General features: G+C 41.0%; 1 long non-coding RNA gene across 2 annotated transcripts; it reads right to left on the reverse strand.

Moving 5' to 3' along the window:
• Positions 1–4,943: 4,943 nt before the first annotated feature.
• LOC139788868 (uncharacterized) lies at positions 4,944–13,158 on the reverse strand. Of its 2 annotated transcripts, none has more exons than XR_011722968.1 (3): positions 13,061–13,158; positions 12,459–12,511; positions 4,944–5,023 (listed from the first exon to the last, which is right to left on the reverse strand). It is a non-coding gene; the product is annotated as an uncharacterized lncRNA (long non-coding RNA). The 2 variants fall into 2 exon arrangements; XR_011722969.1 differs by lacking the exon at positions 4,944–5,023 and adding an exon at positions 8,454–8,531.
• Between the last annotated feature and the right edge of the window lie 306 nt (positions 13,159–13,464).

Below are 13,464 nucleotides of genomic sequence, written 5' to 3' on the forward strand. Positions count from 1 at the left end.
TAGATGAGAATATCACTAATTTTAGATGTCTGCTTCTAAGCACAACATTTGTATCCCTGGATTGCAGCACTTCCAGTCATGTCTTCTATACATTTATAACAATATTAATGCTATTTTTTAACTTGGCATTTATTTTGAGGTAAGGCCCATTATCTTCAGTGGGTGAAAACTGAGGCTGCCTGCTCTGACCAGATTATCACATTCCAGGAGAATTGCACCTGGCCTACCATTTATAACTGGTCTCCAAGGGCAAAAAAAAAAAAAAAAAGCTGAGACTTCAGCTTTGCACTAATGATCCATGGCTTCAATGAGACCACTGCTGACAAAACCTTACGAATGAGTGCCCAAAGCAGAAGGAATATCTGGAAACCTGCTGAAGCTGACAGGCATTTGTCAGCTGCCCTCAGAAAGCCTAAGAACTAGAGAAGCAAGCTCAGTGGGGATAGGAGGAGAGTATTAAATTTATTTTTGTTGCCATTAAACTCATTATTTCAGCTTGGTTCGAGGCTTCTTGCATGGAATAGCTGTGGATGGCCTAGTGCCTATTTCTCTTAGATGTATGCAGAGGGCTCAAATGTGGTATTTCATGTTCTCAAGTCAGTAGTCTTGATAGATGATATTTTTTGTGCTGTGCCTGGACTGGTTTTTCATCCTTGTTTGGTCTTACAGTTTTGTTCTTTCATGCTGCAGAGGTGATGAGACTGTGCGAACAGGCATGCTTAGATGAGGCACATGTTTATTGGATGACATGCTAATGAAGAGGTCTCATTAAGTGAAGAGGATTAGGTGAAGAATTAGAAAATCTCACTTTTTGCCTTGGATTCCAGAGATATAATGTTCCCTCTTTCCTGCTTCATTTGTTCTCCAGCTTGGGGTTCCTATGAAAAAAAAAGGGATGAAGACAGGGCAGGAGGAGAGGAGGAAGCAGCCCCATCTTCCACCCTTTGTTCAGCATCCCCAGCCATCTCCTTTTGGCTCTGGTCTCTTCAGTGCTCACACAGAGGATTTGCTCTGTCCCACCACTCAGATATGGCTGAGGTGCTCTAGCAATTGGTATCTTTGTCCTTACAAATATCTCCACTGCTGCAGCTGCAAGAATGAATTTGCTTGAACCCCTTTGTGTGTGGTTAACTTGGTCTTTCCACTTCCCATCATCTCTGCTGCTGTGTTTTCATTAAAACTTACATTACTCAGCTGTGCCCAGCACAGTAAGAAGCAATCTTATTCCTTATTGCCTTTCTAAACCAAACAAAGACAGGGAAAAAAACTCTCTGAAATAGCCAGTCAGAAATCTTTCACGGTTTAAAATAAGCCACAGTAGAAAATAGAGATGCCCAGACACAGAAAAAGGGGCAGCCCCTTTAGAAAAAAACAGTGCCTTAGGGAGGTCATTTTAATTAATTAAGGTCAAAGACTTAACACCTCATATGTTCTGGCAGGAAGGGATTAACATGATTCAAAACATCTGGACTTGTTCAAGCCACAGGTTTAAGAGAGTCCAGCCTTACCCTTTCCCCTTCCCAGCAGTGCATAAATTTACTGTCCTCCAGCTTACTGCTTGAGAGGCTTTCAGGTGAGCCTTTCCAAAGTCTGGTTCTTTCAGCTCTGTTTAGCTTTTAAAGAGCTCCCAGCATATCTGTGGGTTGAGATTTGCTCCTGAGCAGGATTGAAAGCCCCTTGTCACCCCAGCACTGGCTGTGCCTCACTTGGGTAGAAGGTAGGAAGGAGCACAAGAAGCCTCTGGAGCCTCATCAGCATGAAAAATACTTGCCCAGCATCCAGGCATTCACTTGATGGAATACCTGCCTACCCTGCTCAAGCCTGGGTAGGCCACTGATAGACACATGTGGGACAGTCTGTTTAACACCTTGGGAACTGATTTTTGCTTTGCAATTTTTGTGCCATTTGGGGACGTGATAAAAAGAGCAGTCTTCCTTGAGCTGTGAGTTTATGTTTATCCACTGAAGAATACAAGGACTAGAAGAGAGTGTTTTGACTGCATATTCCTGGCTAAATTCCACTTCTAGAAAAACTTGACCTGTTTAAGTCCCATCCTGTCTGTATAGCTCTTGAGTGTTGTGGCTGCTGTACAGCCATAGGTGCTGTACCAGTGTGGAACATGGGTGCCTGGGCACTATACATACAATAAATTAATTAATCCCACTCTCTGCAATGCAGGGCATTCCTTCTAATGCTATCTTCAGCATTATGTGGAAGGTTGAATAATGCAACTCTGCTCTTTGCAGCTCCAAGATAAGGTCAAGGCTCTTCTTCTCTACTTTTTTTTAATAATCATAATAGAATCAAGAGCAGCAGGTAAAAAAACCCACAGGAGATAAAACATTCTCACACACACCCACCACCCCCAGTTGGGCTACTAGAGTGTCCCTCAGTCCCACTCATCTGCAAGCTTGTTCTAATACCATTTGTGCATGTTATCCTCAGGGCAAGGTATTGATTAGGTTGAACTCTGGAAAGCATCTTAAGCCATTCAGAACAGAAGTGGCATTGTAAGATACTTTCTTTTGTATCATCCCAGCTGTGCATTTTCTGCTTCTTGGTGATTTTTGTTTTGTTGGGGCTTTTGTTGGAAAGAAAAGGCCAAGCATATGAAGTGCTTTAGATTTTCTGTCTGTAGTTATCTTTGTGTGTTTATATGTTTGAAGAGAGAGAGAGATGGACAGTAAATAGACCTACGGGATATGTTATGAGGCGTGAAATCATGTTTGTAATGAGATTTCTTGTTAATGGCAGTCAGGCCTCCTTGATGCTAAGCATTAATGCAATATCCATTAGCACAGCTACCCCTCCCTCTGCTCTGCTTTCCCAAACAGGTTTCACTTTGTATCTAGTTTAGCATTTATAAATATTTGAGAGGAGGTTTAAGAAATAATTTACATGTTAAATGAAGGATGTTTGAATGTTCCAGGAAAAACACAAGTTAAGATTGTACCGTAACTTCATTCACATACCAAACATGAAAGCATGATGAAATTTGCCCCATTATAATTGCTGGAAGCCTTTTCATTGATTTTTCTGGTCTGTGGATTAGGTCTGTTTTCCAACTCTCTCACAGTACGTCACCTTTGAAGTCTTTGCTCCTCTCATATTTTCCAAGTTAAGTGCATATTTTTTATTAGAAAGCACAATCTTGATCTTTAAATAGGGAATAGATCTTTCCTCTGTCATCCACTGCTGAAGGGCTGGGCTTGTATCTTGATGTTTACCATTGAAAAGAACAGCTGAGTGGGGAAATCCCAGCACAAGAATCCTAAAAAGACAGAAGGGCTAGCACTGTCCACAGCACAGCCCTTTCCCTCTTTCCTCCCTCTTCATGTCTGCTCCTCCTTGTCTCTTAAGGTGTCTTTGAACTCAAAACTAGAAGAGAAAAATGGCATCTAGAGGGAAGGATGTGCCAGAAATAAAATGGTTTCTTGGATGGTGCTGTAGCAGTGAGCTAATCTTGATTTCTTTGAAGCTTTTTGACAGACTCCGAATTTATGCAATATAAACCCAGGAATGATCACAATTGTTTTGCATTTATAAAATTCATTGTGAGATTGTTGTTTTTTTTCCCCTAGCAGAGTAGTTCTGTTTGTTTCCGTCCATTGCTGGGGCTTTATAAGGTTTCAGTGTTCACTTTTTAGGGAGAAACAAATGAAAGATGACACAACCTAACAGCAGTCATCAACAAACAGAGATATTGTCCTCCATCCCACAGATGTAATTTAAATACTGGTTTGTGGCTTCACTGGCATATCTGAGATCACCTGAAGTTGACAGCACAGGTGAAACATTCTTCCCCTTTCCTTTTCCATTTGTGAATGCTGAGCAAGCAGTGAGAGTATAGACAACAGGATGGCAGATATTTTTCAACAATGAAGGAGTATAGCTAAGAAATGCAAATGTCTCTGGAATCAAACATTTTTCCTCAAAAAGGCAGCTAGACATCTATAGCTCATTCGAAGATGTCAGTCTAAGTCTGTGAGATGCTTTTGAAAATTGCCTGTTTCAGGCTGTTAGTGTTCCAGAGCAAACCATTCCACTGAAGACACTGACTTATGACACTGTGAAACAAGGCAGAAGGGAATGTATTTAAAATAGAGGAGCTCAGTCATAATTTGAAGTGGCAGCTTTTGCCCACCATGTCCACAACTTGAATATTACTTTTAAATGTGTATTTGTATTTCGTTTCTTCTATTTTTTTTTAATTGCTATTTTAAAAATGAACATAATTTTCCCTTGAGTATATTGTATTTGCTCAGGAAGATCAGAAAGCTCTACATGTTCTTTCACCCAGTCAGGTCTTTAGGCTAAACATTGGGGAAACTCTAAAAGCATCTTCTCTGGGTGCACTTTAAGTTACCTTGAAGTCCATTCTTGATGCAGATTCTTTTAAAATTTCCAGTGAGATTGCGATTCATTTGCCATTGCTTGATGTAATTTTGTTGATGCTGTACAAAGTCAGGGCAACGTGTGAAACCAGCAGGTTGAGTTTTTTAGTGTTGTTTTAGTGTTTTATTCTGAAAAAGTAAAATTGATATGTCTTTGTTTCTAGTGTAAAATACTTGCCTTAGCTTGAGAGTACCTGTGCAAAGCTCTAAATACCTTCTTATAATCAAGGTACAAAATGGTACTGGGGAGAGATTTTTGAGAAACTTAACTCCCATGATGCAGAACATGTAATTGTTAAAGTCTGGTCACTCTCATGAAGTCACTGAAAATTTTTAATGGAGTTGCTGCAAAGCTGTGTGCTTTTTCAATGCACTAGCAGATAAAAATTCCCATCCAGTCATCTGCACAGTTGTGGTTGGTACACCATAAGGGCTGAAGGCCAAATCCTGCTTCAGCAGGGATCACAAATATGTACTTACGTTGCATGAGCTAGTTGCACAATTTTGAGGTTTTTTTGCTGAAGAGAAATGGGAGAGGGTAGGCTTGCCTTCTGCTCGTTGATCACAGCCTTTGCATTTCCAATGACTTTATTAGAAGCATCATATATTTACATGCTGCAGAATGAGGCCTGTGTGGGGTGGGAAATATTTTATGAATTTAGACGTGCCTAAGAAAACATCAACCATTCTAATTTTAGACAAGTTGCATTCCATACCCATCTGTTCAGTGGATCAGTCTGATGCTTACTCTTTAATAGATTACATTTGGTCTATTTTTTTTTTTAAGTTTCTCTGAGGGCACTGCTTACTGTCAGCTAGTGTAAAATAGTGTCAAGGACTTCCAAACATATCCAGATTGTGCTAGCTTCACATAGCACAATCCTATCAAAAGTGAGGAGAACGCTGGACTGGGCACATGAACTGTAAGCCTCCCCCTTATGTCCAGTTACAAGTCCTGCCTCATTTCATAGAGATTGATGACTTCCCGGGAGAAAAAACCCTCCTGGCTCCAGTTCACCCCAGTTAAAAATGTATTGAAGTCAAGCAAATCGTATGAGACATAGTCTACCAAACCCAGTCCTGTGCATAGGCAAAGTAACTCCAAGGCAAAGTAACCCGAGTTTCTCTTATGGAGCTTGCAGAATGAAGCCTATGTAATGAACTATGACAAAATGTCAATGCTTGTGTAAACTCTCCTGGTGGCTAAGGTGGTAAAGGTTTTTAAGAAATCTTCGTTGGAACATACCAGAGAATAATAAACTTGCACCTTGATAGAATAGCTTTATTTGTATATACTCTATGTAAATTTTAAACCAGAGGATACATGTCATTCCTTGTACATATCTGACGAGAAAGGTGGCAGTGCTGTGCACTGCTCTTTAGGAGATTCAGGTTCTCCAGTCTTTGGTTTCCACCTGTGAAAGCTGCAGGAGACTGCTTGGGACCAACCAAAACATAGGATGGATAAATGCTCACCACCCACTGCTTAGAAATGAAGGAGCAGGAACTGGAACAGAAGTTGGCTATAAAGAAGATTGTTTGCTTCCACTCCTTCCTAAAGGACAAGTGCCTCCTTCGCTGTCAGCTTCAACAAAAGTAATTTATCAACAAAGAGTGTGGAGAACATTCAGAGCCCTTATTTGGATCAGTCTTTCATAGGAACCTGAGCTTATAAGGAATCTAAACTTCTGGTGTAACATGGGAAGGTTCACAAAAATAGCAGTGTGCATATACCTGGTAGATACCTGTCTGCCTGTCTGTTATCTAATAACCCAGTGTTTCTGTATCAAATGGTTTCAATAACCTGTAAACAAGTGATTGCTCCTGTTGTGTTACTGCTTTGAAATTCTTTGCATGCACTCTGGCCTATAATTCTTTAAGAAAAGAGATTATACATATTATATATATATATATATTGTAGCTTGCAAAATATTCATGTTGAAGAGCCATGGTTTGTGCAAATTGTACATTTATGTTGTGAGCAATATTGCAATATGAACTTTTATTAGTTGTTGGCATTAAAACATGTTTTTATTGATAGTAAATTTGTCACATTATTTTTGAGCGTATGTATGGATCCCAAGCTTTCAAACTCAGGCATTAGATCAACTACTGAAGGAGTCTTTTTCTGTGCAGTAGAAATAGCACAGGCTTTCAGTACATAGGCAGGTATGCAAGTCCCATTCTGTTTAGCACAAGTTGCAAGGCTGATTATTCATACCATTTGTCAGGCAAATACTCCTCTTTTGTCAGTGCTGGAATTTGTGTTTGGTACGAGGACGCTGCTGCCCTCATCTATAACAGAACTAAAGCCCCAGCCTTGCAAAATGAAGTGCTTAACTCCCACTGCCCTCTCTTTCTGCAGGTGCTTTGATATAAATACAATGAGGACTTCAGAAAGTTCCAATTTCCTGCCAGATAGACAATGTTATATCTTCAAATGTTCATGCTAAATAGTTTTCAATGTAGAGGCTAGATAAAAGTGTAGTACCACTAAGGCTTTAGGAAAGCTACAGTGTTTGGAGCTTGACCTTGAAACTTTTACCTGATTTCTGAACAGCGTTGGTGGCTTTGTTTGCTCAATGTTTACCTCTGGGAAATGTATGCTATTGATTTAAATGTTTAATATATTGACTGCCTTTTTTGTATATTTGTTATCATAAAGGTTTGGTTTAAATGCTAACAATTGTAGTCTATTTTCAGACTTTAAATAACATACAGTTCTGTATTTGGAAGGCGAAGTTATTAATGAATATAGCAATTTGGTATTTTATTCCTGTTTTATACAGCTGCCCCCATAGGTTATTATCAGATGGCAATGAATATTGCTGAACAGCAGGTGGAACTCCTTTGAGCGTGTTTATGAGCCATCTCTGTTCAATAAAAATTCCATTGTTTTCTAGCCTAGGAAATGGCTGCTGTGAGTGTGTTTGTTGTTTCTTCTGCTCTTCAGGTGTTTCTCAATGTACTTCAGACAGCAACAGGAGTGAGGTTCTCCCAAGAACAGTCTACCAGAAAACACACGTGTTCAGGACCCTGGTTCTGTTTTCCCCCAGACACTGCTGCTGGCACAGCAGCTCTTCCCAAAAACTTTTCTCAGAGCCCTGATCTGGCAAAAAATGGGCATGTAAGACCTGGGAATGGAGATCTGTGGTGCTCAAAATAAAGTCTCTGCAAATGCATTGTAACCAGACAGTTTGGATGCATGAAGACCTGAAAGGTTGGAAGCTTGCTTCTTTACACATCACTACAAGTTCATACTAATAAGTTGTTGGGTGTATCAAAGAGAAGTCAGAAGAAAATAGAGATCTGGTTAACTTTGGCTTAAGCATAAAAAGCAAGCTTTGAAAAAATATTTTTATTTTAGCGTTTTCTTTCTCAATTTTAAAATTAATTTACACTTTTTTCTGTCTTGTACATTTTAGTGGATTTGGGGTCAAGTCCTTTCTTCAAAATATATCAGATTACTAAGAAAAAAGGTTGGTCCAGGAGGCAAAAGGTGGTGAAATCCTTTCAAGTACGGCCTGTGTATGAGTTGTTGGAGTGAGACACCACTTGCATCAGACTTGGTGACTGTCCAGAGTGCAAGACCTGGCACTTGGCCTTGTTGGAGCTCATACTATTGACATTGGTCTATCCAAGTCTCTCTATAGAGCCTCCCTATCCTCATGCAGATCAACACTCCCACCTAACTTGGTGTCACCTGCATGATCTGTCTCCTTTCCTAACTGATGATACTGGAACTATTTAAAAACATTGTTTCTGGGCGTCCAAGTTAACTCCTCACTAAGAAAAACAGGGAAGTTCAGCCACGATTGTTAAGACCATTTCTCCAAGTTCTCTAACTCACCTATGCTTTTGCTACAATCAGTTCACATTTTTGAGGTTTTTCTGGACAATCTTAGCATGTAAAGACTGAGGGCTGTGGCACATGTTCACTGAGATAATTAAGGTTTAGGACAGTCTGGCCCACTGCTGTTTTTTCTCCACCACAGGACAGAAATGGGCAGTAATGTCTAAACCACCACTGCTGCATCCTAGGGCTCAGTTAGAGGAGCTGCAGGTTTTGTCCTGAGGCAAAAGCACTGTCAGAAGTGCTTGATGAAAATTAGCTGATGGACCCAGGAGCAGAGGCATCTGTGTAACATAAAAAAGACCATTATTTCTCTGACTACTTAGAGAGTAACAGTAACATTTAAACGACATAAAATAATATTAAAAAAAAAAATAAAAATCTGCATAGTGGCTTATATAGGCACAGGTGTGTAGCAGTATCAGATAAATTTTCCCATGTCAACAGAGCCTTATGTTTTAATGAACATTTCTGCAGTGGCTTTAATTTTGTCTAATGAACTTTTGAAAGAAAACTTCCAGAGCAGGTGTGTTGGGCTGACTATCTCTAAAATTTCCTATGAAGAGGTAAGACTATGAGCTAAATGGTGTCTGAGAACCTGTGCAGAGTGTCATGCCCAGCACAACCCTACTGCTTGGCTACCATCCTAGAGTTCATCAGCCTCTCTGCTCCACAAAGCTCAGTGGCTCGTGTTGGAGTCTTCCCCTGGAATAACAAATATTAGAAGTAACCAGTAGTGAGCAATATACTTAGACCCAGATGAAATAAATATGTGCCACCACTGAGACAAATACTGACCCTAATATCTCCCATGGTGCTGCAGAAGTGAGAGTCCTCAGCTGGTTTGATGTGTCCATCTGCCCTCAGAGGCATCACATAGCTCTGCCCCATGCACATGTGCCACTTCTCTTGGTGATCACCCAAGTGTAGGCTGATGCTGTGGACCCCTGGTAAGCAAAACCTGGAGCTGGAGGCTGCAGCTATGCCTGGAGGATGCATTCAGCCCCCCACTTCCTGCCTGCTGTGAGAATAAGCATTATGGGGCAGAACTCGCATAACTTGGCTGAATCCCAGCACATGGAGCACAGCCAGTTGTTTTTCTTCCCATACCCATATGTTTACTGATTTTATTTTGCTAGTAAATCCTTAGCATGTTGTATCATCCTATGCTTCTTTTCAACTTCCTTCATTTTCTCTGTGTGAGTTGCCCAAGAACAGCTTGCTAGATCGTTGACTGTGTTCTACCTTCACGTGTATCTTGGTTCTTCCTCTCCCATGTGACTCATTTCCTCTCAACTTTCCTGCATCCTGGTAGACATCCATTTAAAGTTAATTTTTATCTACTGGCTGTCTGTGACAAATGTGACTGCTCTCCATATCCAGCCATCTTTCCTCTAGCTTGCTGAGAGGGCACTGATGGTATTTATTTCCCTTCCTTTATGTTGGTTCCAGTACTATCTGTCAGCAGTCATTGCAGGGATGATGGGACTCTCACTCCCAAGCTCTTAGCACACATTCTGGGGAAGCAGATGCACCAGAAACGTTCCTCTCTGCCCTGATAATACATCCACTGTATCCCAATTAGCGATTTCATGACTTTAAAGTGAACCTGGTTCACACTGTGATCACACCTATTACTAGACATAGTTAAAAGATAAGTGACAGACCTGGTTTATTCCATAAAGTGAAGCAAAGAGCACCATAAGCAATACTTAAGATCTGGGACAACGAGCCTTAGCACAATGATGCTTTATCTTTGAAAGTGAGAAGGTTGATGCTCTCCCAGAGAATTCCTTAAGGAGATCATGGATGAAAGAAAACCAAAGCAGCTTTGTTTCAACTACCTGAAAACTTAAGAGTTCTTCCCTCCAGGCTATGCTGCTTTGTGCAGAAGTAGTCTCCCTTGACAAGATGCTGCCCTACTGAGGTGTGATCTTCCTTTGGTTTCTTCCCACTGTTCACAGTCTGTATTTCACAGAAACACACAGGGAATGCAAATAGAGAATCAAAAGGCAACCTTGAGGACTTTTATGGCTGCCCTTGGTGTTTCAAAGCCACTCTTAAGTACTCCTTCCTTTCTTTCCTAAGTTAGAGGATTTCTTGATGTTGTAACTTTGCTTTCTGCTGTTCAGCCTCTCTGGGACTGCAAATTAATATTTTGCAGCTCATTTGAGGAAAGAGAAATAATTTTTTTGAGTGAGATGCCATGTTTGTGTATCAATCCTTTTCATCTCTTCTCATCTGAAGCGGTCATCTGAACCACAGCTATAAGCCTACAGCATAACTTCTCTCAAAACACATAGAATTCTCTTTGTTTTCCTGCTTACATCCTCTGTGATTTCCAGTATGAACTTTTACATGGCCTTTTAGTACCTTCCAGCTGTCATTTTAGAAATGTTTGTGGTATCTCTGACAGCTTCATGATTTAAGGTATAGCAAGATCCCTGCAGAGGCTTTGACACTGGAGCTCGTCGAGTTTTCAGAGTTATTGGAGAGCCTGCTGGCACCAGCTGCTTCAACATCACTTCTTCACCAACCAGCCCTCTTCTCTCTCCACCTTTACTAAGTGTGGAGGGCCATAGCAATCTGGACACCTTGAAACATCCCCTAAAAAAGAAGTGGGATCATCCCTTTGGAAGAGCTATTGACTTTTCCCACTGGCCCACTTCCCTTGATCTAATAAATCTACATCAGAACAAGTTTGCTCTGCTTAGTGAAGTAACTTGATGCAGCTGAACCTTTCTGAATATTTATGCCACTTTGCACAGACACACACTTCTGCTGATGAGAACTACCAGGCTCTTGCACCCTTAGGTGAGAAGCAGTGAGTCAGGATGGCTCAAATGCTGATCCAGAAATAGGGCCCCTGTTTTTGTGCCTTTTCAGGCAGAAATTTGACGCCAGACTCTATGACTGAACTGAAACAGTGAAAATCACTACAGTCGAGTCTTGCCTTACTTTGCTGAAGTGTCTAAGGATAAAAAGGAACTCAACTCTGCTCATCAGCAGACAAGAAATTGGTCTAAGAGAGATTCAAGGTACAAACCAGCTCTGAAGGAGAAATACTGCTGTGTCTGACTGAGCTCTGATGAGGAAAAAATAAAATCCAACCTTTAAGTTTTAGAAACTTGCTTTTAGAAGAGGCCCAAGATCAGTCCAAAACAGACTCTCATGAGGGTGTTAGGTGGAAATTCTTCTGGTCAGAGACCTTTTCTTTCCACAGGATCTGAACTTCATCCTCACACCCTTCCTAAGACAGCCTTTTGAGTCCTTGTCACCTGTTGCATGTATCCTTCACAGCCATTTATTCCACCAAGCAGAAATACAAACTTATGTCAGCTATCCAGCCTTGCTCCTGAGCAGGAGAGCTCTTTGTGTTTATTCCAAAATTTCTCCACGATTTTAATCCAAATTTTGAAAAAAATGAACACCTGCTATCTTTCCCAAGCCTCACATCTCTGTTGTTGAGTCATCTTTGGACACTAAATACCAAGAAGACCTTTTATTTACTGGCGTGTTATGACCTTCCAGTCATCCTGGCTGATCCCTTGGGATGAGTGGGTTGTACTGCACCAGAACTCAGTTACTGTCTTGGATGTCTGCAGGGAGCATTGTGCCTGAGGCACCACACTTTCAACCTCATCTCTCTGATTGCCAAGGCACCGTGGAACAATATACTTAAGAGAACAGGTTTTCTTAAGAAAACCCTGAGATTCAGTTTCACATCACCAGCAAGTGTGTGCTGAAGTGTTGGAATCACCCAGCATTTATTAACTGGCTCTCAAAAGAGAAGAACAATTACTGCTAGTAACTGCAGTTCTCTAAGCTGCAATACCCACATGCACGGTTGTTACCTGTTATCTTTCCTTCCTTCTTCTCTGAATCTCTTTTTTTGGTGGTTCTGCTTTTGAGCCTTACTACAGTATGCTGCTATTTTGTGATTATGTACATTGTGGGAGGAAAGCTAGAGCACGTGTGCCCCCTCTGGGTATTCCTCTGATAAAACCAAATCTGGCTCAAATGTTTGTTGTGGAAACCTCCATGCTATAAAATAAAATGTACATTTCTGGAAAAAAAAAAAAAAAAAAAAACAAAAAACAAGCATACAGAGGAACCACACTCACTGGAAAGTAACCACTTCCATCTGCCTGTCCTTTGGGAATAGCGTGTGTTTACACAAAACTTTCCTCAGAATCTGAAGGAAGACTTACAGTTAGACCATAGCCAACTTGTGTATGGGAGGACAAGAAGGACTTCTTCAATGCTGTAAAAGAAGGTGACCAGAAAAGGTAATAATAACAGACCAACAAAAAAACCAGACACCAATACACAAGCCTGGTAATTATCTAGACCCCAGGTAGGATTATAATGCTCATGCTACAGGGCAGTACAAGGAACAGATAGAAAGATACAGATTTTGTCTTGGTATGTTTGCATCTGCATTAAGACAAAATGCAGCAAACGGGTGAAATAAACAAGGTAGTGAACAGGTAGTAATATTGTAGTAGATACTTATTTCTCACAGCAGTACCACATAAGAATCAGGATAAAGTAATGCAGTGCTCAAATAATGTAGACATCCTATCTGCCGAGCTGAAGTTTGGTTGCCAAGTCCTTGAGCTTTACAAGGAAAAATGCCTCTTCCTTAAACTTCAGGTTTCCATCCATGCAATTTGAAGTTATGCTCCTAATCAAGATTTTAGTGATAGCAACAGTGATTTCTGCATGTTAGTAAGAGGCTCCCTTCCTGCATATTCCAGCTGGTATTTTATCCATTTGCTCCGCTTTAATGAGGTAGCTATAGGGCACTTACGTTTTCCAGGGCAAAAAGCAGGACCACCTGTGAAGATACCAGTTACCCACAACTTCCTGCAGCTCCCTTATGACATCAGCTCTGGGCATTGGTTTCTTCGCCTGGGATAAATTTTAGACACGGTAACAAAAAGGTTTTTCTAAACCTTAAATTTTGGTGGAACTCTGCTGGGATATTTCAGAGCCAAAGTGGAAGTAGGTCTCTCCTCACAAGCCAGGAAAGTTATGACCCAGTGTGGGAAAACAAGAACTTGCAGAGTCTGGAGATGGGGCAGGGCGTTGCTTCACCCGAGCACCCAGAAGAAGTTGCACAAGGACCTGTTCCACAGCAAAGCATTAATTTCTGCTATTAAGCGGATCTCGGAGCTCCAGCTGCTCCCCACCCCAGCTGAAAACGACCCAGGC

The sequence above is a fragment of the Heliangelus exortis genome, chromosome 1 (genome assembly GCF_036169615.1).
Source record: "Heliangelus exortis chromosome 1, bHelExo1.hap1, whole genome shotgun sequence".
In the NCBI taxonomy this organism is placed as follows: domain Eukaryota; kingdom Metazoa; phylum Chordata; class Aves; order Apodiformes; family Trochilidae; genus Heliangelus; species Heliangelus exortis.